General features: G+C 36.7%; 1 protein-coding gene across 1 annotated transcript in view; it reads left to right on the top strand.

Annotated features, from left to right (window-relative positions):
- The window catches only part of LOC131056384 (uncharacterized), an 80,014-nt gene that overhangs the window by 22,851 nt on the left and 30,002 nt on the right, over positions 1-27,161 (top strand). The window lies entirely within an intron of this gene.

Genomic DNA, 27,161 nt, shown 5'->3' with positions numbered 1-27,161 from the left:
ATTGGTATCAAAGATGGTTATGGACCGGCTGGTGGAAGAATCGTATGCGAACATTGAGACATTCCTTGAGGTGGACGGATCGCTGATTGGAGGCAAGATGCGTGTGTGTTCAATAGATCGCCAAGGGGAGGCCATTGAAACCGATAGTCAGATTGTTGAGTTGAGGCAGTTCGCTGGAGTGGAAGGAGAGATGTCGTCGAGGAGAGCAAACCCCCAGAGGGTAAAACAGATGATGGAAGACTTCAAGAATGAAGTGAGGAATGAAATCCAGAGTGCTTTGGCTAGTTTGCGAAGAAACCTTGATTCTAATGATGAATATGTGGAAGCCGGTGAAGAGCTTGAGGAAGCTGAAGGATCGGAAGATGAGAGAGAGGAAAGATTCCTAAGAGCAGTGGCACAAGCAAGTAAAATGCATAAAGTTGAGGTTTCTAACTTTTTCGGAATGCTGAACCCAGAGGATCTAATCGATTGGATCAAAGAGTTGGAGGACTACTTTGAGTTTGAGGATGTCAAGGACTCGCAGAGAGTCCGACTGGCACAGACCAAGTTGAAAGGGCATGCTGCCTTGTGGTGGAAAGAGTTGCAGAAAGACAAAGTGGAGAATGGTGAATTGAAGATCACCCAGTGGAGACAGATGGTTGCAAGGTTGAAGGCCAAGTTCATATTGGGAGACTATGAACTGGAGTTGTTCAAGAAGTTGCAGAACCTGAAACAAAGAAACATGACTGTGAAGGAATATACCGAGGAATTCTACAAGGTGGTAACTAGATCTGGAGATAGAGAGATTGACAAAAAAAAGGTGGTGAGGTATATCAGTGGACTTGCTTTTAACATTCAAGATGAGATGAGTATGTTGAAGGTTTCAACAGTTGAAGAAGCTTACCAATTTGCTTTGAAGGCTGAGGAGAAGGTGAGAAGAAGACATCCGAATAAGGGAAAGGAGAAATTCAAGATGAATGATAGTATGAAGAAACTGGTTGAAGAAGAGGGGGCAAAACCTAAGTGGAGTAAAAAACCGGAGCAAAAGACACCGAGGAAAGGTAGCAACAATACTGGTAAAGAATTTATTGGCAAATGTTTCAAGTGTGGAGAAACCAGACATAGATCCTATGAATGTAAGCAAGGAATGGCAAGAAGTTGTGTGGCAAGTGAAGAACCATATGGTACCGGATCTGACTGTGCACCAGAGCAAGGAGAATCCCTTATGTTCAGAAGAAAGGATACCGGATCTACTCAGAGGAGGAGTCTTTTCTGGACTGTATGCAAATCAAGTGGTAAGTGTTGCAAGGTCATTGTAGATAGTGGAAGTATTGATAATTTAGTATCTGAGGAAATGGTTGAGAAACTTGGGTTGAAGAGGCTTGAGCATCCTTGTCCTTATGAGGTAAGTTGGTTACAAGATGATTAGAAGGTAGAGATAAAGGAGCAATGTTGGGTGAGTTTCAATATTGGGCCTTTCAGAGATGAAGTTTTATGTGATATTGTGTCAATGAATGTTTGTCATGCCTTGTTGGGAAAACCTTGGCAGTATGATAGAGGAGCTATTTATGACTATAGAAGAAACCTAGTTACCATTGAAAAAGATGGGCATAAGTTCTCATTGATTTCTTTGAAGGAGAAAGAGAAGGAGGTGAAGAATTTGAGTCCTAAGAAAAGTTGCAAGAAACCGGTGACAGAAGTTATACTGGAAGGTTTGAAAGAACCGATGGTAGAGGTTATACCGGAAGGTTTGACATAACTGGTTGTAGAGGTTATATCAGAGGTTTTGAAGAAAGATCTGATAGAACCAACTGCAGAGATTATATCGGGGGTGACATGAGTTGGCAGAAGGATCTGACAGATGAGTCTGATGGACAGATGGAACCGGGTGACAAGGAGCTGATGGTAACAAATTGGATAAAGTCTTGTGGCACAACCAAATAAAAAATTGCAGAAACAAAGGCAATGTGTAGATTTGAAGCAAAGAAAGAAAAACAAAGAGAGTCATTGTTGGTATTTTGGATATGTTGATATGGTTTTGTCATTGATGTCAACACTTGTCATCACTTGTCAACACTTGTCAACACTTATTAGCACTTGGAGATTTTGGTTATGTTCACCGACAAAACAGAGACTTATGCAAGTCACTGGTATTTGGTTCACCGACAGATTATATTGTTCACCGACACTTGGAATGACTTGGAAACTACTTGGTTATGTCGAAAACATTGTTCGATCACTTGGTTTTGGCGATTTGGTTAATTGTTTATTTGAGTTTGCATATTTGTTGTTATCGGCAAATAGGTCCAGGATAAGCACCGATAGATTTATCTATTCCAGATCAGCACGACATGTTATGGAAATGATTTATTATTATTGTAAATGCATTGAGCCGACATCATGCATCGGATATTGATTTGTTTGTAATTGATTTTATTGTAATATCTTTTAGTGAGCCGACCTATTCAATTGGTCTTAGGTTATGGTATATATGTAAGATCTTATTTGTAAGATCAGAAGGAGAAGGGATTGTGAATGCGAAAAGGATTGCAATAAGGTATATGCGAAAATAAGTAGAGCTATACACACAAACATCATTTGAAAGTTGAAGGAAGGATTTTGTGAAGGCAATCAGAACTTAACCGGTACTGAATCCAGCATATGAAGATGCTATTTTGTGCAGTACATTGTTATTAGATTTAACCATCCAATTGTAGTTAGTCTGACTCTCATTTTGTGATTGAGCTGTGAGCTCTAGGCAACTGGCCTCTCTGCATGTGCAGAATCCATATTGTACACACATATTATCTGCAGTAGTATCATTTGATTGTGGGTAAGGCTTCCCACCGTGGTTTTTCCCCTTGCAGGGTTTCCACGTACAAACATATGTGTTATGTGTTGTGGATGTTGTTGTCTTTCTATTTCATGCATTAATATTTATCGGTATTGCAATTAACTATTAAAACTGTCTACCGGCATAAAGTTTGGTTTATCGGTATTAAGCATTAAGTTTTGGTTAAGTTAATTTTGGTTGATTTTATTGGACAACTGATTCACCCCCCCTCTCAGTTGTCTCTGAGACCTAACAATTGGTATCAGAGCATAGTCCTTTTTTTGCAGAAGTTTAATAGCTTGAGGAGATCCAATGTCTTCTAACTATTTTAGGAAGGACAGTCCGAAACTTTATGGAACTAACTACGACATATGGAAGATCAGGATGGAGAGACACTTGAATTGCATTGGAAAGGATATATGGGAGGTTACAAAGATTGGTTATACTACTCCTACTCCCGGTCAGCCTAATCCACCAACCTTGGGAAAAGATGAGGAAAATGATTGCAAAACAAGAGAAGCACTTTTGAGCGCATTGTCAGATAGATCTATTGCTAAAGCTATTTGGGACAAACTGAAAACATTGAATGAAGAAGATTCCACAGTCAAAATTGCAAAACTTGAATGCTTCTGGGTCAGGTATGAAAGTTTGAAAATGGAAGAAGAAGAAAGAATTTCCGCTTTTATGGAAAGAGTAAATGAAATTGTTTTGGGTATACAATATTGTGGAGGAACCTTAAGTGAAGATGAGATTGTTTCTAAAGTTTTAAGAGCTTTTCCACCGGCATATAAAATGAAAGTTACTACTATAAATGAATTAAGAACAATGCCTAATGCATCAATATCTAGAGACACTTTGGTTGGAAAACTTTCAGCTTTTGTGCTTGAGGAATTTGGTCCTATTACTACTATCAAAACAAATCTAGCTTTCAAGGCATCATCATCAACTGCATCACCATCATCACATGATAAATCTGATTGGAAAGCCTTCTATGCAAGAGAACTTCAAGAAAGAAGGAGAGAAAATGAAGAACTTGAAGAACTTGAAGAACTATTTGCAAGGAAAATGCCTAAAGGTCCAATTAGAAGTAAGTATGAAGGTAAAGCACCCTTTAAATGTTTTAACTGTAATAAGATTGGTCATATGTCATCTAGATGTCCTAATAGACATGCAAGATTAAGAGAAGAAGCTAAAAGAACATATAAGCCTAACCCTGACTATCAGAAATACAAGTTTAAGAAGAATAAAGACAAATCTTGTTATTATGCTGATGGAGTTACTGATGAGGATCCGACAGACAATGGATGGGCTTTTGTTGCTATAACAGAAGATCAACCGACACCCACTGTTCAACTGGTAGAGCAGGCCTTGACAGCTAAAGTTGAAGATAAGGATGAATGGATCATTGATTCATGATGCTCACGTCAGATGACTGGTGATAAGAGTAAATTCTTAACCTTTTAGGAATACAATGAAGGTCTAGTAAGATTTGGAGATGACAAAGTTTGTTTGATCAAAGGAAAAGGCACCATATCTTTTGATGGTAAGCACAATATTGATAATGTTTACTATGTTGAAGGTTTGAAGCATAATCTTTTGAGTGTTGGTCAATTAGTTGAGAAAAGATTTCAGTTACAATTCAAGAATGGTAAATGCAAAATCTTAAACAGAATTGGCTTGGAAATTGCAATCGGTAATCAGGCTAGAGGTAATATATTTCATTTGAACAATAATGAGAAAGCATGTTTGATTGCACATATTGATGAAAGTTGGTTATGGCATAAGAGACTTTGTCATGTAATTTTTGATTTCATTGTGAAAATCAGTACTACTAAGGCAGTTAGAGATTTACCTAAGATTGTTAAACCTCACAATCCGGTACGTAAGGAATGTCAATTTGGAAAGCAAGTTAGAGCATCTTTCAAGAGTATTCCGGAGAAGTCTAACAATATTCTTGATTTAATTCATACTGATTTATGTGGTCCAGCAAGAACTAGAAGTATACAAGGAGATAGGTATTTTATGCTAATCATTGATGACTATTCTAGAATGTGTTGGGTTACTTTTCTCAGAGAAAAATCTGAAGCATTTGGGAAATTCAAACTATTCAAGGTGGTGGTAGAAAATGAAACTGGAGAGAAAATCAAATGTTTGAGATCAAATCAAGGAGGTGAATTTACATTTAAAGAATTTAATGCATTCTGTGAAGTGAATGGGATCAAAAGATAGTTGCCAGCACCCCAGACACCCCAACAGAATGGAGTTGTGGAAAGGAAAAACAATACTATCTTGGATGCAGCCAGAAGTATGATATCAGAAGCAAATCTACCTCATATATACTGGAGAGAAGCGATCAATACAACTATTTATACATTCAATAGAGTTCACATTAGAGGAGAAATCGGTAAGACCCCACATGAACTATGGTTTGGTAATACCCCTACTCTTAAATATTTTAGAATATCTAGAAGCAAATGCTATATTAGAAGAGATGAGTATATTGGCAAATTTGATCCTAGAAGTGATGAAAAAATATTTCTTGGTTATTCATCGAAGAGCAAGGTATATAGATGTTTTAACAAGAGACTGTAGAAAATTGTTGAGAGTGCAAATGCGAAAATCGATGAACAATTTAGAGAAAATTCAAGGTATACAAACTCTGAACCAGCAATAGAGATAATCACAAATGAACCTACTGTGAATACACTGGTACAGAATGGTGATCCAGTTACACCGGCATCATCTGGAGATTCAACAGTCACTGAAGAACAACAACAAGTAAAAACACCCCGGTATGTAAGATTGGATCATTTTGAAGATCAGATAATTGGAAACAAATTTCAAGGAGTTATGACTAGAGGAAGATTGACAAATGAGGAGGTATGTCTTATTTCTCAAATTGAACCTACATCAATTAATGAGGCATGTGAAGATAAATATTGGATTAAAGCAATGGAAGATGAATTGGAACAAATTGAAAGGAATAACACTTGGTCATTAGTTCCCCGGCCTAAAGACAAAAATGTAATTGGAACTAAATGGGTTTTCAGAAATAAACTTAATGAAGATGGCATGGTAATCAGAAACAAAGCAAGATTGGTGTGTAAGGGATATTCTCAAAAAGAAGGAATTGATTACAATGAAACCTTTGCACCGGTAGCTAGAATTGAGGCAATCAGACTTTTATTGGCTTTTGCAGCACACAAGAACTATAAAGTATATCAAATAGTTTTAATTTTTCCTTTCCTGAATGAGATCTTGAAGAAGAAGTTTACATTGAGCAACTTGATGGATTTTCTTTGATGGATAACAAAGACATGGTTTGCAGGTTAAGGAAAGTTTTATATGGATTGAAACAAGCTCCTGGAGCTTGGTATGCTAGATTGGACAAATATCTTTTGAAGTTTGGTACACTAAAGGTAATGCTGACAACAATCTATACTACAAAGTGACTAATGATGACATCTTGGTTATTGAAGTTTTTGTTGATGATATAATCTTTGGAGGAGAAGATGGTTTGTGTAAAGACTTTTCTAACAAAATGCAACAAGAATTTGAAATGTCTATGATTGGAGAGATAAAATTCTTTTTAGGATTGCAGATTTCACAGACTGATAAAGGTATATTCCTATGTCAATCCAAGTACTTGAAGGAATTACTAAAGAAATTTGACATGGAAAACTGTAAACCGGTAAGCACACCTATGGTTACAACTAATAAATTATCTTTGAAGGATGAATCTACACCTGTTAATCCGACTAGATACAAATCTATGATAGGAGGTTTACTGTATTTGACACAAACAAGACTTGATATTATGAATGCAGTATGTATTGTTTCAAGATTTCAGAGTAATCCTAAAGAAAATCATGAATCAGCAATGAAAAGGATTTTTCGGTACCTATAGAGCACTACAAATCTTGGTTTATGGTATCCTAGAAATGAAAATTTTGACTTATGTGCATACACAGATGCTACTTGGGCAAGAGATGTGGATGACAGAAAAAGCACCACCGGCGGAGCATTTTTTCTTGCCAGCAGACTAATTTCATGGTTGAGCAAGTAACAGAGTTGTACAAGTCTATCAACAACAAAATCAAAATATGTTGCAGTAGCAACCAACTGTACACAAGTATTATGGATCAAGCAAATGTTGAAGGACATAAAGGTAAAATGCAAGGAACCTATAACTATCTACTGTGATAATATGACAGCAATTGATATATCTAAGAACCCGATATTTCACTCTAAGACTAAACACATTTCTATCAAATTCAATTTTCTAAAGGAGAATGTTGAAGCAAAAGAAGTGAAATTGGTTTATGTGAATACTAAAGAGCAAATTGCAAATATTTTTACAAAGCCTTTGCCTAAGGCAACATTTGAGTATCTCAAAGAGCAACTTGGAGTCCTACCCCCACCGGTAGAGACTTGGACAATTGATGTTTGTCATCAACCGACAAAATTAACAGAGAAATTTTTTATTCCGGCTTTGATGAGGAGAGCTACTTCTCGGGGGAGTATTCGGTATATTGAATGAATTGGTATTTTGTGATAAGTTCTTTGAACTAATTGTATTTTGTTTTGTATTGCTTTGACATTTGATGTCAAAGGGGGAGAGATTGATATGGAAAAACACATGGATAACACATATTATTCCTAGGAGGAGAGACTTTATCCCTTGGGGAGGGATATTATGTATTTTTTATTTCTGGTTATCATCTCTTTGGGAGATTGTTGATTTTTGGTTTTTGGCATTTCTATTTTGGCACTTTGATGGTTTTTCCATCTTGTGTTGCCATCAATGCCAAAGGGGGAGATTGTTGGTATTTTGGATATGTTAATATGGTTTTGTCATTGATGTCAACACTTGTTATCGCTTGTCAACACTTGTCAACACTTATTAGCACTTGGAGATTTTGGTTATGTTCACTGGCAAAACAGAGACTTATGCAAGTCATTGGTATTTGGTTCACCGACATATTATATTGTTCACCGACACTTGGAATGACTTGGAAACTACTTGGTTATGTCGAAAACATTATTCGATCACTTGGTTTTGGCGATTTGGTTAATTGTTTATTTGAGTTTGCATATTTGCTGTTACCGACAAATAGGTCCAGGATAAGCACCGACAGACTTATCTATTCCAGATCAGTACGTCATGTTATGGAAATGATTTATTATTTTTGTAAATGCATTGAGCTGACATCATGCATCGGATATTGATTTCTTTGTAATTGATTTCATTGTAATATCTTTTAGTGAGCCGACCTATTCAATTGGTCTTAGGTTATGGTATATATGTAAGATCTTATTTGTAAGATCGAAAGGAGAAGGGATTGTGAATGCGAAAAGGATTGCAATAAGGTATATGCGAAAATAAGCATAGCTATACATATTTGATTGTGGGTAAGGCTTCCCACCGTGGTTTTTCCCCTTGCAGGGTTTCCATGTACAAACATTTGTGTTATGTGTTGTGGATGTTGTTGTCTTTCTGTTCATGCATTAATCTTTACTGGTATAATTGCAATTAACTGTTAAAACTATCTACCGACATAAAGTTTGGTTTACCGGTATTAAGAATTAAGTTTTGGTTAAGTTAATTTTGGTTGAATTTATTAGAAAACTGATTCATCCCCTTCTCAGTTGTCTCTGGGACCTAACAGTCATAGGTTAAAGAAGCCGGTTGAAGCACAGAGAGAGATAGAGAAGAGATTGGTAGATAAAGAAGATATTTGGATAAAAAATGAGCACGGGATCTTCATTCTGAATCCTTTTAGATGTTCATGAGTTGCCTCTCATGAAACATCTTTTTCTACCTAGGTTGTTTGATGTAGGAGCATCCTCGGTCGATGAGCAATCTTGCATCAACCCAAAACATGTCCTTTCAGTTTTGTTCTTGTTTAGTTCTTTGTGCAGTTTCAGTATTCTTATCAGTATGTACCGGTAGTTGCTTGTTCTTCGTGGCAGATCTTGTTTGCAGTTTCCTGGGGGTATCATGTGGTTGATTCCAGGTTTCTAGCTCATTTGGGTTCTTCTCCGGTTAGTCATCGCTTGCGGTTGGCTGTTTCTAGGTTCCTTCCTGGGGTAGTTCTTGTGCTTACTGGTTGGTTTTCCTTCATTCCGACGCGATTCTTGGCATGTGGATCCATCCTGGGTCTTGTCCGATGTTCTTTGGTGTGTGGCCAACCTTCCTCCTGAACTACATCACTTGGTTGTTATTTTCCAAAAAGATTTCTTAAATCTTAGGGCCGACCTAATTACACGTTTCATTTTCCTGCATTGGTGAATTTAATCCTTTGAGGTCGACACAGATGTGTTCCGGTGGGTATAAATATGATGTTATGTAATCATTTGTGGAGGCAGAGGAAGTAGAACTGAGAATAAGGATTGAGATTTGCATGTTGTGATCCAGATGATTCTTAGAGTCCCGGTTGGATTGTATTTGGCTTGAAGCCTGCATGTAATCGGTTAACTACTAGATGTTCTTTGATGATAATGTGAAGATTGCCGGATGATTTCCGGAAGTTCTTAGGCTGTAATCTGATCTGTTTATGTGAATTTGTTATGTTTTCTTACTACTTTCGTTGTGTCTCTCTTCCTGCATAAGCCGATTGACTCTTTTGAGTGTTTTTACTGGTTATGGTTGCATCAGTTAAATTCCCCCTTTGTAGTTATTATGATGGTAATAAAAAAACACGAGTATGTTACTCTAATTTAGCAACTATGTTATAACAAGAAGAGAGCATGAATGATCTAAAAGGGCCATGTTATTACTCTACCAAATAAAGATGTGTAAGTAGTCACATAAATTAAAGCTAGGAAGAGAGGCAGGAGGGAAATCCTACAAGATACAATAATATGCATGGAAGGAAGAGGTGAAAATTGTTCCACATTGCTTAACATAATCTTGCTGAGTTCAATGAGATGAAGGTGAGCTATGCAATCCTTAAACTCCTCCATAATGGAGGATCTTTGACAAAGCTCAAATCCTTCCTAAAGAAGTTAGCTTCATAAAAGATAAAGAAATACTATCCACTAGTGCCTATCAAGAAATTTACGTGCACAAGCTATATGCACGATGGAGCCTAAGTATATGGTATTGAATTACTATTACATTTTACAAGCTGATATCTTCCTATCACAAAATGTATAAAGTAAAATGAGTATTGCAATAATACTTTTTGAAGAAAATAGCATAAGACATGATGGGCCAACCCCATTGCGACATGCATTGTTTATGGTGAGCAAAACCTAAGAAAGACCACCATACACTATATAACCAAGTTGGATGGAACACCATTAGATACTAGAAAATACAAATCCATCATGCATTGTAGTAGTGGGAAAGGGACACATATACAAAATACTATGTGAAGGACCAACATGATATGCAATAGGAGGCAAGAAATCACTAGTTGACAAGAAAGTTATGATAGATAGAGTGCATACATATACACAAATGGACCAATAGCAACACATCAACTAAGCAAGAGGTCCTCTTAACATTACAAAAGATGTCACGTACAACCAATTTTCTTGATTATACATGGCAAAATGTTGCACACTCACTACTTTAGTACTCATACCTCATATGAAAAACATGATATAAAGGTTGTGCAAAATGTAATCAAGGTTTCACAAATATAATGCATGTGGAAGCCATAAGATGTAACATAACCCCAAAATGATACAATAAAGTGATTATAGAAAATGTCTTGTTTTTGAAAGGAAAGTATTCAATAATAATGACTTATAAAGGTACTAGACTATAGACTTTGAATGATGTAATAGGGAAAACCAATCAACATAAGATTAGAAAATCAACAACATTACAAAGGACACTTGTACATTAAAACAATGGTTTTAGCAACAAAATGAAGAATTATAAAACCATGAAGATGAAATAGGCTAAAACCTTGCAAAACTTAGTATAAAAAATAGAACACTCTAATAGTGGCTCTTGGTTGAGGATCTTTGCTCCAATGGAACATAGCCAGGATAAAAGAATCCTTCAAGATGTAGATCTCAAGACAAGACACACAAAATGACAAAAAAAAATCATGAGTCATAGATAGCCATGGCTATACAACACACAAATAAGGGTACAAAAAGTATGTATGGAACAAATATGCCAAAGATGAAGAAGAATAATGCTTCAAGTATTATCCATGTACTTGAAATTCTTGAAAATTTCCCATCGATATTTTAATGAAAGAATTTTCACCATGAATGTTCTCAACAAATGGACCTAGAAGTAGTTAAGGCTAAGATGTAAGTAAAATCCAAACCGTGTTGTCAAACCTTTCATATTTGTCAACATTACATTGATAGGGTGAAATTTTATCGTAGCATGACATATAGCCTCGAGGGTCTAGCTTCTAGTGTCCTACTAAATGCATCAAATGTAGGAACAATTGGTCCCTATATGTTCTTGCATGGTAGCTCAATTATAAAATAAGTAATTATAAGAAAACATATCCTCAATGAAATGTGCATAAATACGAGAAAATGTCAAGTTGAGTAACAAGATTGGGTCAAGGTATTGATCCAATGAAATAGAGTAACATGAACAAGGTCGTTACAAGGGAAAAAGGTCTATGATCAATTGATAAAATATTTGGGGAGTAGAACAAAATTATTTAGGGGTAAACAATATCCAAGGTAAGTTAATAGGTACCAAATCTTTCATTTAGTACTCATACTAGATGTCATCCACATGATACACAACATATAAGAATATTTAAAGTAAATTTTTTAATTATTACTTATTTAATTTCACTAAATCCATACACCTAAGAGAATCACTTTAATACCATAATTTACAAAATCAAAAGCAAATGTATTGCAAGTACGTAAAACATTTCCTTACATAATCTTTTAAGACAAGGTTTATTTGACAATTCACATTGTTCATACATATTTTAACCAATGCACATCTCAAGCACCACATCACAAGATTTATATCACAATGTTCATAAAATCAATCTACAAGGATGCTAAGTATTAGAACCATGTAACCAAAGAGACATAGATACATTAACCATATAATTATACAACCTATAGACATATAACCATTTAGATAGATCGTCTTAAGGACCCTCCATACATTTACAAGTACCTTTCCCTTGTTTGTCTAAGGGGTTTAACTTCCAAGATAGTTAGAATAATATTATGCACGAAACATATGGAGAATGGATTATGACCATCCCATACTAGTCTCATTATAGCACCCATCCTCACAACAAAATTAATTACACCACCTACTCCCTCATATGATCTAGAGATCCTTATGAGATATGGTAGTTTATGCCAATATGCTTGATATTCCACATAAACTAAAAGACTTAGACACTAACAAAATTGACCATGAGAAAGAGAATCTCCATCAATAAGAAAGAAAGATAAGGATCAAAGGAAACAATAAATAACTGCAAATTTACAAATAATAATTTCGCTAAAGCAACAAATTCAAGAGGAAAAGAATCAATCACACTATAAGAAATTGACACATGCATTCTTAAAAAGTAAAATTACCAAGATATAAAGATTACACAATAAAAAAATATAAAATGATCAAGGTATAAAGAATAAGGAATGAAAATATAAATTGATAAACAACCCACAAAATGAACTGTGTGGGGGAAAAAGTGACACTAAGCAAACATGCCCTAATCTCACTTTCAACCACACACTTGTGGAATACGAAAGAGCCTAGAGGTATCACACAATTGGCTACTTCTTTTTGTGGAAGAGAGAGCCACGTGATACCTATTAGGATTTCTATTCCCTTGTTGCAAATGATAGATAAAATGATGCAAGTTCAATCCTTAACCCCAAAGTGTAAGTATGAACTAATAACAAGATTACAGAATTGAACTTAAACAATGGAAAGCTGTAAACACAAGGACAAGACAAGAATGTAAACGCGTACCCGGAGTTAAAATCTGACTGAAAATGTTCGGGACGGGGGCGCGGGCGCCACTGTCCTGATTCTGCCCCTGAAATTGCTCTGAAAACTGCTGTTTTGCACTCTGGAAAAGCTGTCAAAAATGCTGAAAATGCTGTCTGTCAGGAGGACCAGGGCGCCCAGCACCCCTATCCTGGCAGGACCAGGGCGCCCCACGCCCCTGTCCTGGTCTTTTGCTTTGAGATTTGGTGTGAAGTTCGGTCTCCGTCTGCTTCTTCCGGATCTGTAACTTGCGGCGTCGTCCGAATTCCGAAACCTGCACTTATATCTGAAAAGGTGTGGTGGGCGGCTATATAGGGTTTTGCCTTAGTCAAACCCCCGCTTCGGCGATTTCCACCTCCACGAATAGCCAAGTTGTATTGTAAAATGTATTGTGTGTGCAGACCTAGTGTGTGTGCAAGGTCCTAAAATGCAAGAAAGCAAACTAGAGCAACCTAGAAAGTAAACCCTAATTGCTTGTAAATGATAATGTGAATGCTCTAAATCAAGATGCAAAGTGATCTAAAGCATGAATAAAGGATATATTGAAGCTTATGCAAAGACATGAAAACAACATGAAATCATACCCAACCCTCAAGGGAGGAGTACAAGCCAATCTTCAATCGGTAATCTCCTATTGTTCTTCAATGTCTTCAAAGCCCTAAATGTATGAATGAAATTGATAAATGCTTGATAGATGGATGTTGAATGTTATTGAAGTCTTCAAAGATCTGCTCTTTCGCTGCATATGAGGTCCTCCAAAACCAAAATTCGGATCCTTTCAAATGAAGAAAGAGAGCTCTTATATATGAAACCCTAGGTCTTAATTTCAACTTTTGGCCGACCTAGAGATTGAATCTCCCGCCAATTTCTTGGGGTTAGGCTTTATTTTATGATTGGATCGCGCTCCTAAAATTTTGGGAAAAATGTCCGGGACCATGTTGCACTCCGGGCGCCATGGTCCCGACAACTTTTCACCAAATTTTCAAGGCCGTCGGATATGATGATTTTAGAGAGAATCCTGAAGTTACAACTGATTTCGAGATGTTTTGACCCTCGAAATCAAGCCCCCAAGTTCAAAATAGGACCTAATTAGGGTTTTTGATTAAATGATGTATTGGAAGAATAAAATGAAAGGGGCACACTTTAATGAAAGGGCCCAACTTTATGATGTGGGAGATGATGAAATAGGACCTTAGACCTAATTAATTAAATTAATTAAGCGCTAAGGGGAAATGCAATGCAAAATGCAAAATGCGCCAAGGCGGGTGCTAAACTAGGTGTGAAATTGTACCACCCTAGCAAGTGCGTACAATTTACGACGCTACATTTAGCCCCCACTTTAGCGGTCATATGAACACTACGTGCATATGCAAGCTAAAGTACAGAAAAGTAAACATTATTTGAAAAAGGATATATCCATAAGTCTGTCGAACGAAGCCCCCAGCGGTATCTGCAGTACACAGTTAGGAACCGCACCCTACAAAACACACGTTAGATCACAAAATCACCTAATGCTTACTAAGGAAGGTGATGAAAATTCAAGGGTAGCTATATGCCCCCCCCAGTTTCGGCTTGCTAATTTTAGTGAGTTGAAACAGGGTATCATGTTTACCACTCCGAATTGTTAAAGAAAATTGATGACAAATGCTCACAAGAAGATTTGATATGAGATAAAAAACTAATGGAGAATCATTTGGTAAGAAAGAGGACTAAATCTCAATTCCAACACAACAAAGAGTGTGAGGATTTGAGAGTTCTCTAACACAAGATGAAGGATGTAAACATGGACTTCTCGCCCCTAGATCTTGTCTAGGTGATCCATGGGAAAAAGGACATGGAAAACTAGCCCCTAGAGTCTGTCTAGGTGATCCATGTAAGGGAGGAGAGTGAGAAAGTCTAGCCTTATGCCGCTAGTTCCACTCAACCTTGTGCATGTGTGTGTAAGTGAGGTTAGAAGCATCTCATAGGAGTCTATGCCCGAGTATGCTACAACCTGTATATGTATAGTACAAAAGCGTGACATCTCACTCTAAGAGTCTGTGCTCTGGTTCCGAGAATAATCACCTTGCATAAAAGAAAAATGGAGACATCTCGCTCTAAGAGTCTGTGCTCTGGTTCCGAGAATGAACCATTGCTCAAAAAGTGTAATGTTTATGTCATAAGCAAAGTAGAACAAGGATACCTACCTTCATCACAAAAGAAGATACCCCAAAAATGCAACAATGTCATAGATCCAAGCAAGAGAGTTTTACACTCTTTAAGCAAGGATAAGATAGTTGAAAAGGGATATCTTGTAGTATGTGTAAAGGAGATCCTGAGAGGAGAAGAGATCTTTGTACAAAAGCCACCTATCCCCGAGAGGAATTGTCTTAGACAAAAATAAGATCTCCTAGAATAAGACAAAGCAGAGAATAAGAATGCAATACTTCCTTCTTTTGCGAGGTGAAAGTGATTCTTAATGAAGGATGACGCTTTTTTTAACCCAATTGGGAGAGTGAATTCATTATGGATGTATTTTACCAAGTGCAAAAGAGGTTGTAGTCAAGGACTTACACCTCTTGTAAGAGAGAATCCTTGAACAAACAACAACAAATGCATACATGGAATGCATCAAGTAATAAAGTTCACACCATCCACGAAATAGGAAAAGGTGGATCCTTAGATAAAAATAAGGAAAGATCATTGCCTCAATGAGAAGGACTTACACAATCTTCTAGGGAGAGATTTAGACATAAGAAAAAGAAGAGATGTATGAAATCACTCTTGTCCTCCTAGGAACAAGAGATAACATAGAAAATTAGGCTATTATGTTGCTTCAAAAATATGATTGCACTTGAAATTGTACCATGACAATGAATGACAATGAGCCCCCAGTAAATGAGCTACCAATGTCACATAATGATGATCAACATAATAGCCATTAATGTTATTTAAAGACATGATGGATTGAATGAGGTATTTGAATATGACATGCTAAATGCTCAACTATAAGTGAGATCAAAAACATGTATAAAATGATAAAAATTGAAGAAGAAAAGTCACAAGAAATCTTAGAAGAGGGATGAGTGTAATTTATTAGAGCCTTATCCCTGGAGGAAAGGACTTTGTGATGAATAGGAGATAAAGATTCATAAGTGGATTTAGAAATTTGAGGGGATTCATAAAGAGATTTGTTCATCGCCAAGATTTCCTTATGAGGGGAATGAGAGTTGATAGAAGTAGAAGATGATTTAGTTGAAGTGAGATCATCATCACTACTAAATATAGCATTCACATTGAGAGATGGTCTTTTAGATGCTTTGGTACGTTTGCAGGGATTATAGCCGAGTCTAAAGGCATAATTGTGAAAATTAGTCTCTAGAGGAACTTTTATCCCTTGTTCATGAGCACCACAACCATTTCCGTGATACCCATGCTTAGCAAAAATGCGAAAACCATGACCATAACGATCAGCCATTTCAGGAAGAGAGGGTGGTTTTTCATAAGACAAAGAATCAAACTCTTCATAATTAGAGGTGTGAGGAGAAGAAGTTTGAGAGGTGGCCACAAAATTATTGCTCATAGGTTCAGGTAAGACTGATTGATCTCTAGTTTCTTCCTTCTCTTTAACTTTAAGCTCTCTAGGAGAAACCCTATACTCACCTACAAAGGTGGGATTAAAATCAAGAGATCCCCAATCGTCTTCTGCGAGAACCTTCTCAGGATCAAAAGCCTTTTCATGTGTAGATTCAAGTTGAGAAGAATCTTCTTGATTATCAGAGGGTGATGATTCATCCATAGGTATCTTGTTTAAAGAGTCATCATTAGAAGAGGAAGATTTAGAAGAACTCCCTTTGGAAGTAGATGTTTGCAAACAAGCCTGAAGATTAGTATCACCTATCAAGGTATATGTCTTATTGTTATAAATAAATTTAACTTGTCTATGCAATGTAGAGGGGACAGCTTGCATACTGTGAATCCAAGGTCTCCCTAATAACAAGTTGTATGTTAGATTTCCCGACATAACATGGATAGGAGTAGGCAAAGTAACAGGTCCCACTGTGATGGGTAAGGTGATAATACCTAATGAAGACTTAGCCACATTATCAAAGCCTCGAATGGGACGAGAGTCAGGCTCAATAAGGGATGTATCCACATTCATCTTATGCAATAGATTAATGCTACATACATTAAGGCCAGAGCCATTATCTACTAGTGTTCGTCTTATAGCCGTGTCATTTATGATGACCACAATCATCAAGGGATCATATTGATGTTGAATTTCACTAGTAGGCAACTCATCTTGAGTAAACACAATTTGAGCTTTAGGATTCATCACAGAGTTAACCAAAGACACTATATTACTAGATGTATTAGGTGGAGGAACATTCAAATCTTTCAAGGCATCTTGTAACATTCCATGATGAGCGGAAGAAGTTTGGATCAAATCCCAAAGGGATATCTTAGCAGGGGTAGCTTTAAGTTGTTCTATGAGATCATATTCCTTACCAAGAACTTGTGAAATCCGTGGAGCTTGGGGAAGAATAGGTTGGGAAGGAGGAAGTGAAGTTGGGATAACTGGAGGAGGATTAGGTTGCCTATTGTTTCTAGTATTATAAGTATGGGCAAATGCATGATAACTCTCTCTAGTCAATTGCTTAGCATACTCATAAGGGCTCTTAGAGGAATAACCTCCTTGCACAGTAATAACTGGTTTCTTAGGAGTGCAAAAAGAATCATTAGCATAACCACCTTGAACCACTAAGATAGGCTTATTTAAAGGTTGAGAATTTTGAGAAGGACAAGCACCTTGGACAGTGAAGAGAGGTTTGTTAGGTGTCTCATTCACATGTATCAAATTGATTGAGGATGGTTTAGAGGAATGAACAAAAGTGTTGGAAGGATTATTGATAGTCTTCTCTTGCACTAAAATTTTATCAATTTTAGGAGAGAGACAAGGGATAGGCATTGATGTTCTAGTAGGAAGAGGAAAGGTCATATCATCCTCTATCATCAAATGACCTACATGGGGAATAAACTCTCTAGGAGAAGGATCAACATTACTCTCTAAAGTCTCACTTTTGAGAGGGAGATCTTTGAAAGAGATGTTAACCATCTTGCTTTGAACTAGGGTATCCTTATGAGTAGAACCAAGTTGAGGAGAGGGAGATGCTTTATTTTTAGAGGGAGAATGATTGAGATTCAAGGAAGATGAGAAACTATCAAGGGAGTTTTCAATCTTGATTTCATCCCCTTTGGCCAGGGTTCTCTCACAGGGTAGAGAATAATCTACACCTTCTTCTAATGGTTCATCCCAAATAGTGAAGTTGTTGAAAGGAATGTTTGAAGTATTGTCAATTTCGGGAGAGAAGATAACATTGTTTATTAATTCCTCATCCTTAGGAGGGAGAGCATCAATAGATGTGTTAAACTCATCCTCTTTCCTCAAAATATGTTCAATATGATCTTTAGGGGAGAGAGAATTAAGGAAATTGCTTATTATTTCATCTTCTTTCTCTAAGGGATGCTTATGTGTAAGACAAACTTTAGGAGAAGGGTAAGCATTTATCATTAATTCATCATCTCTAGTGGGAATTTTGTTGGAAAAGGAAATGCCATCACTAGGAAATGTAGGGATAATGTCATCTTCTTGCACAAAAGGATCCTCATGAAGGGAGTGTTTTTTAGGAGGAACATGAACATATTTCTCCAAAGATTCATGCTTAGGAAGGAGATCTTTGAAAGAAGTGTTCATAACCTCTTGTTGCACTAACATGCCCCCATTGGAAGGACCAACTTTAGGAGAAAATAATTCAATGTCCATCAATACCTTTTCACTTAGAGAGGCATCATGGAGGGAAGGTGAAGTAACATTAAGAAAGGTGTTTATGATATCATTCTCTTCCTCTAGGATAGCTAAATAGGAAGGGCACATTTTAGGAGAATTGTCAAGATCACTCTTAAAGACTTCATCCTTAGAGCATGGGAGAGTCTCAAAGGGATTGGTAGAAACTCTTTTAGGCACTAAAATGTTGTTATAGATGGGGGGAGGTTCTTTAGAAGAAGGAAAAATTGAAACAAGGGAAGCTAACCCATTATCACATCTATGAAATGAATGCATCATGACAACAATTTTCCTCTTTCAAATGATAACACATGCAAAATAGAAGGAAATGTTTAATTTTAACCAATGCAAGCACTTAGAATGTAGATTTAGAAAATGAAATTTATGATTCAAATGAGTACCTAAATCAGATTTGAAATTATTGATCCCAATTAAGCTATCCACAAGTTCAACTTTGAATTGAAAAATTAGGGTTTTAGCAAAAATTTCCTCTAAATTTTTTTGAATCTTGCAAGAAATTAAAACTTGTAAATACAAATTTGAATTTGAAATAGCATAAATACTCAAATTTGAAAACATAAATCAGAATTAGAGAAGATTGGAATTCACGTCGGGTTCACCAAAATGTGTGGGGGAAAAAGTGACACTAAGCAAACATGCCCTAATCTCACTTTCAACCACACACTTGTGGAATACGAAAGAGCCTAGAGGTATCACACAATTGGCTACTTCTTTTTGTGGAAGAGAGAGCCACGGGATACCTATTAGGATTTCTATTCCCTTGTTGCAAATGATAGATAAAATGATGCAAGTTCAATCCCTAACCCCAAAGTGTAAGTATGAACTACTAACAAGATTACAGAATTGAACTTAAACAATGGAAAGCTGTAAACACAAGGACAAGACAAGAATGTAAACACGTACCCGGAGTTAAAATCTGACTGAAAATGTTCGGGACGGGGGCGCGGGTGCCACTGTCCTGATTCTGCCCTTGAAACTGCTCCGAAAACTGCTGTTTTGCACTCTGGAAAAGCTGTCAAAAATGCTGAAAATGCTGTCTGTCAGGAGGACCAGGGCGCCCAGCGCCCCTGTCCCAGGGACCAGGGCGCCCAACGCCCCTATCCTGGCAGGACCAGGGCGCCCCACGCCCCTATCCTGGTCTTTTGCTTTGAGATTTGGTGTGAAGTTCGGTCTTCGTCTGCTTCTTCCGGATCTGTAACTTGCGGCGTCGTCCGAATTCCGAAACCTGCACTTATATCTGAAAAGGTGTGGTGGGCGGCTATATAGGGTTTTGCCTTAGTCAAACCCCCGCTTCGGCGATTTCCACCTCCACGAATAGCCAAGTTGTATTGTAAAATGTATTGTGTGTGCAGACCTAGTGTGTGTGCAAGGTCCTAAAATGCAAGAAAGCAAACTAGAGCAACCTAGAAAGTAAACCCTAATTGCTTGTAAATGATAATGTGAATGCTCTAAATCAAGATGCAAAGTGATCTAAAACATGAATAAAGGATATATTGAAGCTTATGCAAAGACATGAAAACAACATGAAATCATACCCAACCCTCAAGGGAGGAGTACAAGCCAATCTTCAGTCGGTAATCTCCTATTGTTCTTCAATGTCTTCAAAGCCCTAAATGTATGAATGAAATTGATAAACGCTTGATAGATGGATGTTGAATGTTATTGAAGTCTTCAAAGATCTGCTCTTTCGCTGCATATGAGGTCCTCCAAAACCAAAATTCAGATCCTTTCAAATGAAGTAAGAGAGCTCTTATATATGAAACCCTAGGTCTTAATTTCAACTTTTGGCCGACCTAGAGATTGAATCTCCCGCCAATTTCTTGGGGTTAGGCTTTATTTTATGATTGGATCGCGCTCCTAAAGTTTCGGGAAAAATGTCCAGGACCATGTTGCACTCTGGGCGCCATGGTCCCGACAACTTTTCACCAAATTTTCAAGGCCGTCGGATATGATGATTTTAGAGAGAATCCCGAAGTTACAGCTGATTTCGAGATGTTTTGACCCTCGAAATCAAGCCCCCAAGTTCAAAATAGGACCTAATTAGGGTTTTTGTTTAAATGATGTATTGGAAGAATAAAATGAAAGGGGCACACTTTAATGAAAGGGCCCAACTTTATGATGTGGGAGATGATGAAATAGGACCTTAGACCTAATTAATTTAATTAATTAAGCGCAAAGGGGAAATGCAATGCAAAATGCAAAATGCGCCAAGGCGGGTGCTAAACTAGGTGTGAAATTGTACCACCCTAGCAAGTGCGTACAATTTACGACGCTACATGAACACAATAAGGCACTAATAGTTTTAAATAAGAAGAAACTTACCAATAATAAAATTAAGGATTATCAATTTTCATGAATTTTAGCACATCGTGAACACCATGTGGGTTGGATTAAGCCACCTAAAATGAGGAGTTGAATACCCTAAATAATAATAAACAGTAGTATTAAACATCATGTGCTACAACTACATGATTACATGCCATGTAGCCACATACCATGGTCTCAACCCACATATAATCATATAAGGTGGTCCCTAACCACATAGACTAAATAAGGTGTGGTATTAAACCACAAAGAATAAACAATGGAGTACCAAATTTTATAGAACTAAATAAGGTGGTCTCTACCCACATAAAAGTGACTAGGGTGGTATGAAACCATAAATAATCATCAACGTGGTCTCAAATCACATACAACTAAACAAGGTGACCTCTTCTCAAACTAGAAAGAACATTACCTCACATTAGGTGGAAAACATGTAATACAACTAGTACTTCGTATCAGAATAAGCATGAAACAAACACATAAATACACATTACTATCATTATGAATGGACAATGCATCCCATGCACTATAGGCCCATTTACCTTCAACTATTAGAAATTGATAGCTATTGTATGCTCCATCTAATGACCATATGCCATAGACAAAGATGATTGTTATCTTTTCCAGATCATCCAGAGCATTTAACATAACATAAGAGTACAACACCTACATAACCATACAACTAAACCTCCTTTTATGTCACTATACACATGCAAGACATAAGAACATTAAAAAAAATATGATTCCAACATGCAAGTAATTTTTCTTAATACAATATAGTTCAAATTTAATAACCAACATTTCATTTTAATTCGATTTAGCATTAAGCTCAATATCCAATTGTTAGTACATAAAATCATTAATTTAGTTCTCAATAATTATAGCTCTATTCACCAACATACAACATCTAGTCATTACCAAAACAATTCTAAGCATGCATTAACTATCCCATAATAATTTTCAAATGAAATCTAATTGCTATAATTTAGGTTTAACAAATTACATTTTGAGAGAAAAGAAGAATGAGAATAAGAGTTAGATTAACACAACTGACAAACTAAGATGACACATTCTCAAATACACAAGCAAGTATAGAAGGTCTCCCTCGTAAATCTCCCTAGGTGCCACTATTTTGCATAATACCATTATTCAATTGGAAAAGAAAAAGTCATTAAAAGAAACATGAATACACAACACAAGTAAAACAAATACCATTTACACCTAATATCTCAACTTCAATGGGCAAGTGATTTGCATGACTATTACTAACTATTGTAGGTACACCAAAGTTTTCTCAAAATTTTCAAATGGCTATACTGTACTTGAATATTATTATCTCAAACAAGGATCATATCTATGTGGGAATGCTCTAGCAATATAACCCAACTTTCCACAAACAAAACTGCTAAGAAATATGCAAACTCTAACTCTAAAGGTGGAATTTTCAATCTCTATTCAAATAATCAATTTATGACTTCAATGGATCAGGTACAAGGTTTGGACTACTAAAATATGAAAATCCAAAACTAATATGCAAATCTGAAAATTAAGTTGCCTTAATATGGAATTACAATGATTAAATCCATTGGACATTACTGCTGCTAGGATATGTTGTTGTTATTGATGTCAACATATTCTTGTGAATTGCTCTGGTGATTGCAGATTGAGAAGATCTCATGATCCGGTTTGCAGTTTTGATTTGTTGTGTTGGTGCTTTGCAAAGTTTGGTATTTCCTTCGGTATATTCCACTGTGATCAAATCTTGATTTGGGTTTTTGGGATATTGTTTAGGATGATCCTGTGTACCTTCATTTTAGATGGTTCATGATTTGGTGCTCCACAAGTTATCTTTCTTTGTGACAGTTGCTGATTGACTGTGTTCTCGAGTTTTCAGATGTTGATCGATGAAGATTTGATAAGTGGTGTTGGTGTAGCTATTATTGATGATTCTAACACATGTGTTGGTGTTTCCTAATTGTATCCTATTTGTTTTGATGATCCGCATTGATCGGTATGAGTTATTGGTGGTTTTCATGATCCGGTGATGATTTTTGTGTTATGCGATATTTCTGGTGGTGTATCATATTGCAGTTGATCTTGACATGATTTCCGGTGGAGTTGAGCATTTGGAAATTTTATTTAGGTTCATGTTATGTCATGTAAATCATTATATTGGTCTGGTGGTCGATCTTTGTATCGTGTGATGTAATTTTGTAATTGTGAGTTGAGGGTTTAGCCGACCTTCTTGTCAAGGTTGATGAATTGTATATATAGGTGATATACTCATGTAATTTTGGGTATCGAGATTGTGTCTGCCTTATGAGAGAGTGGTGTATATGCAAGCAAGTGATTCATCCTTCTGTATTGTGATCGAGCAGAAATTGGTGTTGCAGAGTAGACAATTGTGCTTAACCAGAACTGTAATCAGGCATTTGGAGATGCTATTGTTTCACTTCATTTCTTCTAGATTGTAGTCTGAATCTTGTTGTAAGTCAGTGAGACTTCCCTGAGGGTTGTAGCCTTCCGGGTCATTATCTTTTGAACAGTGTGCCTGAATGCATGTGCATTCCCCATTGTAATATTTTCACATACTACTACAAAGTATCATCTTACCGTGGGTAAGTTCCCACCATGGTTTTTCCCTTAACCGAGTTTTCCACATCAAAATCTTGGTGTTATGTGTTGTGCTTTCAATTTTCTTATCTATGTTATTACTGTAGTTTGTCAGATTCTAATTTGTGATTAAGTTTGTAGATACGGTGAAAACTGATTCACCCCCCCCTCTTAGTTTTATTCATTGTTGTTGCCAATAATTAGTATCAGAGCTAGATCATCCAAAAGAAGCTTAACCGCTTGAGGAGATACGGGATGGCAACTAGAGGTGTTATCTTTAAGAAGGAGAGTATGAGATTTGATGTAAGTAACTATGCTATATGGAAGAATCAGATGGAGGTGCATTTGAAATGTCATGGAGAAGATTATTGGAAGATCATGAAGAATGCTTATTCTATTCCTCAGAATGGACCGGTTACTGTTGATGAGATCAAGGAAGCTGAAAATAATATTAGAGCAAAGGAAGCGTTTCTTAGTGCCTTGACTGATTCAGAGATGACAAATGTAATGGGACTTCAGACCACACATGAGATCTGGGAGAAGCTTGAGACCCTATATGAAGGAGACAAACAAGTGAAAGTTGCTAAGCTGCAGATTTTGAAAGGAAAGTATGAGATGTTGAAAATGGGGGAAGATGAGAACATACACTCTTTTATGGATAAGGTGAATGACCTTGTCCTAGGTATCAGATGTGCTGGTGGAACCCTTGAAGAAGATGAAATTGTTGCCAAGGTGCTGATATCATTGCCTCCTACTTATAAACACAAGGTAGCTGCTATTGATGAGATCCAAAGTGTGACTACAATGACGAGATATGTTGGTTGGAAAGATTGTTTCTTTTGAACTAAGCGAGTTTGGTGAATCATATGGAAAGTCTAAGACAACATTTAGAGCATTAGCATCTGTATCCAGAAAGAAAAAAGTATGATCCTGATGAGTGTAGACTATCCAAATATGAAAGAGAGAAGAGAAATCGAAGAAAAAGAAAGAGAGCTAGATGAGCTTGAAGCATTGATTGCCCGAATTTTTCCTAAAGGAGCTGGTAAGTATGATGGAAAATTTCCTTTGAAATTTTTCTCTTGTAATAAGATAGGACAAATTGCTTCTAGGTTCCTAGAGAGAATGGCTAAATATGATAGGCACGATAAGTTTGATAAGCATGATAGGAATGATAGATATGAGAAGCATGCGAAGTATGATAAGCCTTACAAGTCTAACTAGAAGTATAGGAATCCGAAAAACTGCTATTATATTGGTGATGAAGGTGTTACAGATGAAGAATCAGAAGAAGATGAAGTTGTGTTTCTTGCCATTAAAGAAGATGGACCTATAACTGTTGATTCGACTAGCTGTACTATTGAGGAGAAAGCTTTAGCTGCTAAAGTTGAAGAAAAGGATGAATGGGTGATTGATAGTGGTGGTTCACATCATATGACCGGTGATAAGAGCAAATTTGTGAGTATGAAAAGGTATGATGGTGGAATAGTAAGATTTGGAGATGACAAAGTCTGTGTGATCTGTGGCAGAGGTTCTATTTCCTTTGATGGTAAGCATAATACTGATGATGTCTTGTATGTTGAAGGTTTGAAGCATAATCTTTTGAGTGTTGGACATATGGTTGATAAAGGTTATGATCTACAATTCAAGAATGGAAAATGCAAGATCCTAAACGCCTTTGGTATAGAGATTGCATCTGGGACTAAGATTGAAGGTAACATTTTTCATTTGAATGTTGGAAGGAAAAGTTGTTTGATTGCTCAGATTGATGAGAGTTGGTTGTGGCATAGGAGAATGTGTCATGTTAATTTTGATTCAATGATTAAGATCAGTTCTACACAAGTTGTTAGAGATTTGCCTAAGATTGTTCAACCTGCTATCCCATATGTAAAGAATGTCAGTTGGGTGAGCAAACAAGGATTTCTTTCAAGAGAAAACAATATAAATCTAATGGATTGCTAGACCTTGTGCATATTGACCTATGTGGACCTACAAATGTTAGAAGTGTGCAGGGTGACAAATATTTTATGTTGCTAATTGATGATTATTCCAAGATGATGTGGGTTGTCTTTTTTAAGGAGAAATCAGAAGCATTGGATAAATTCAAGATATTCAAAGCAAAGGTTGAGGCTGAGTCAGGATTGAAGGTGAAATGTTTGAGATCTGACAAAGGAGGAGAATTGTGTTCTAATGAATTTGACTCATTCTGTGAAAAGCATGGGATTAGAAGACAATTATCTGCTCCTAGAACCCCTCAGCAGAATGGATTTGTTGAAAGGAAGAACAAAACTATTTTGGATGCTGCAAGGACTATGTTGATTGAAGGAAATGTTCCAAAGATCTATTCGAGAGAAGCTATTAGCACTGCTATTTACACATTCAAAAGAGTCCATATCAAAGGTGATACCGATAAGACCCCTTATGAGCTATGGTTTGGTGAGATATTTCAGAGTGTTTGGTATCAAATGTTATATCAAGAGAGATGAGGATATAGGAAAGTTTGACGGAAGGAGTGATTGAGGAATTTTCTTGGGGATATTCGTCAAAGAGAAAAGCCTAGCGATGCTACAACAAAAGATTGAGAAAGATAGTGGAAAGTGCAAATGTGAAGGTGGATGAGAACCTTGGAAAAGAGATCAGAGAATGTGGATATGATGATGGACAACATGTTGTTCTAGCCCCTATTCAGACTGAAGAACTGAAGAAGACTGATCCGGTAGAGACAATTAATCCAAATGTTGTTGCTACCAGCGAAGAGGTGCAAGAACCTGAAAATTAGAACAATCAGAAGACTCTTAGGTCTGTGAGATTGAATCATTCTGAAAATTAAATTATTGGTGATAAAAATAAAGGTGTGATGACTAGAAGAAGGTTAGTTGCTGAAGAAGTACGTTTGATTTCTAAAGTTGAACCTAAAGATGTTGCTGAAGCTTGCAAAGATGAAAATTGGATGAGAGCTATGAAAGAAGAATTAAATTAGATTGAAAAGAATAACACATGGGTACTTGTGCCTAGACCTAAAGATAAGAATGTTATAGGTACTAAATGGGTATTCAAGAATAAATTGAATGAAGCTGGTGAAGTTATCAGGAACAAAGATAGATTGGTATGCAAAGGATATTCATAAAAAGAAGGAATTGACTATGAGGAGACTTTTTCTATGGTGGCCAGACTTGAAGTTGTTAGACTGTTGCTTGCATATGCTGCTTATAAAGATTTCAAGGTATATTAGATGGATGTCAAATCTACCTTTTTGAATGTTGATCTTGAGAAAGAAGTCTACATTGAGCAACCTAATGGATTTTCATTATCAGATGATGGAGACGTGGTATGTAAGCTGAAGAAAGCTCTTTATGGATTGAAACAAGCCCCTAGAGACTAGTATGCTAGATTAGATAAGTATTTGTTGAAATTGGGATTTAACAAAGGTGTTGCTGATTGTAATCTGTACTAAGATTGAGAATTATACCATCTTGATTGTTGAAGTCTTTGTTGATGATATTATCTTTGGAGGAGATGATGACTTGCACATGAAGTTTGTCGGTGATTTGAGATGTCTATGATAGGTGAGATGGAATTTTTCGTAGGTTTGCAGATTTCACATACTAGAAAAG

This window comes from Cryptomeria japonica, chromosome 7 (genome assembly GCF_030272615.1).
Source record: "Cryptomeria japonica chromosome 7, Sugi_1.0, whole genome shotgun sequence".
NCBI lineage: Eukaryota > Viridiplantae > Streptophyta > Pinopsida > Cupressales > Cupressaceae > Cryptomeria > Cryptomeria japonica.
This window is presented reverse-complemented; position numbering and strand designations above follow the sequence as displayed.